Source organism: Engraulis encrasicolus, unplaced genomic scaffold (genome assembly GCF_034702125.1).
Source record: "Engraulis encrasicolus isolate BLACKSEA-1 unplaced genomic scaffold, IST_EnEncr_1.0 scaffold_25_np1212, whole genome shotgun sequence".
Lineage (NCBI taxonomy): Eukaryota > Metazoa > Chordata > Actinopteri > Clupeiformes > Engraulidae > Engraulis > Engraulis encrasicolus.
This window is the reverse complement of record NW_026945544.1, coordinates 784,765-787,264: the sequence shown is the minus strand read 5'-3', so window position 1 is coordinate 787,264 and position 2,500 is coordinate 784,765.

Sequence of the window (2,500 nt, the reverse complement as noted above, 5' to 3'; positions counted from 1 at the left end):
GTGTGTGTGTGTGTGTGTGTGTGTGTGTGTGTGTGTGTGTGTGTGTGTGTGTGTGTGTGTGAAGAGAGGGACATGAAGGGCCCATCTCCTGAAAGGTCAGCCAGATGAGCTCACGTGCAGAGTTCAACTGACAATAAGAGAAGGTCACCAGGTTTATTTACTCTACAATGAAATCGGAAGCTAAGCTCCGATAAAACACAGATGCACTTCTCTGTCTCTCACACACGCACGCACGCACGCACACTCTAGTGCACTGTTGTACAGTAAAGGAAGAATAAATTGCATCTCTCTCTCTCTCTCTCTCTCTCTCTCTCTCTCTCTCTTTCTCTCTCTCTCTCTCTCTCTCTCTCTCTCTCTCTCTCTCTCTCTCTCTCTCTCTCTCTCTCTCTCTCTCTTTCTCTCTCTCTTTCTCTCTGTGCTTCCTTTTTGTGTACCTGTGTATGTGCGTATCTACTGTATGCTCCCTGTGTCAGACTGCATTTATGTGAGTATGTGAGCATGTGTGTGTGTGTGCGTGCGTGCGCTTCCTGGCCATGGCCAAAGACCGTGTATGAGGAGCTCAGAAATGCAGAAAAGGCCAGCCACTTTTCCATGGCCTTGGTCCAGTGTTTAACTATAGTAGCAGGAGTCTGGAGCGGAACTCTGCAGGCCAGCACCTTCGGTGCCATTTGCCTGACCATGGCCTCCTGAGGGCCTTGACATCACCCACCCACCCACACACACACACACACTCACGCACGCACGTACACGCACACACACACACTCACGCACGCATGCACGCACAAACACACACACGCAGTCACGCACGCATGCTCGCACGCACACACATACACAAATAAACACACACACACACACACACACACACACACACACACACACACACACACACACACACACACACACACACACACACACACACACACACACACACACACACACACACACACACACACACACACACACACACTTAGCTCGGCCCTGGCTACCACCTGTTCACTCACACGAGACGTTGGAAACCTGCTTCACACTGTTCACTGTAATGACCCCAAGACAGAGGACACAGTCAATGTGTGTGTGCATACATGATGTGTGCGTGTGAATGTGTGTGTGTGTGTGGGCAGGGAAGCCAACAAAGGGGGCAAAGGGGACAGTTGTCCCGTGTGTGTGTGTGTGTGTGCGTGTGTGTGTGTGTGTGTGTGTGTGTGTGTGTGTGTGTGTGTGTGTGTGTGTGTGTGTGTGTGTGTGTGTGTGTGTGTGTGTGCGTGTGCGAGTGCGAGTGCATGTGTGTGTTTCTGTCTGCTGTGACTGTGTATCCGTGCGACTCTGCGTCCATGCATTGGCACTTTCAGAAGGCCCGAGTCCGTTTCCGTGCTCTGTGCTGCCCAGGGCTGCATTTCTGGAAAGCGTAGTTGCTAACTATGTTAGCTACTTTGTTGGTTGCAATGCAATTTCCCATTGGCAACTACCAAAGTTGCTAACTGCTAACTGCTAACAACTACGCTTTCCAGAAATGCACCTCAGACCCAGTTTTGCGAGCATCAACCCCCTCTCTCCTTTTTATATTTTCGCCCTCCGTTAATGGCCCCGAAGTTTAAATTAAGACGTTTCGTTGGAGCGGCCTGGCTGACAGGAGCCTTGCTGGCTGACAGCGTAAAAAAAGAGGTTTATGACGCGGTCTGTTACGGGCCACCGTATACCAGCTTGTTATGGGCGGGTCACAGCGCGCCGCCGTTAACGTGTGCGGAAAATGTCACCAGTCGTTAGGATGGCCCATGGCTCCTTTGGCAGCGGATCATAGCCATCTTGTCCTGCTGATAGGCTATAAAAGTAATGAATCGAGCTCAGTGGAGAGTGAGAGAGAGAGAGAGAGAGAGAGAGAGAGAGAGAGAGAGAGGGAAAAAATTGAGAGGGACACTAAAAAACCACCCTCCGGAGAGGCTGATTAAAATTGCAGAAACATTTAGACAGTGTTGCAGAAACATTTACATGGCATTGATGAAACATTTAGATGGCGTTGCTGAAACATTTAGACAACGTTGCCGTTGGTGTTTATGTGGCTTATGGCGACTGACCAGAGTAAAGCTGAACTGACACCTGCAGTGCAGTGCAATACAGTGCAGTGCAGTGCAGTGCAGTGCAGTGCAGTGCAGTGCAGTGTAGTGCAGTGCAGTGTAGTGTAGTGCAGTGCTGTGCAGTGCAGTGCAGTACATACACTACAGCAAAGCTGGACAGACCATAGGGCATACACGGACTGTTAATGATGTTGACCTGGCCCTACCTTCAATGGTAGCAGTGCTAATGCCGCTATAGCATTTAGTATAGTATTTTGGCTGTTGTGATCAAAATATCTCATATTAGGTGACTAAAAAATTGAACACAGGCTTCATTGTCTCTCTAAATGCCTGGTGGACCAGTTTTGGCTAGAACCGCCTGGCCTGATTTTTTCATCCAGTCCAGCCATGCGGTGCAGTGAGTGAGTGACTGGAGTGAGTAAGTCGTA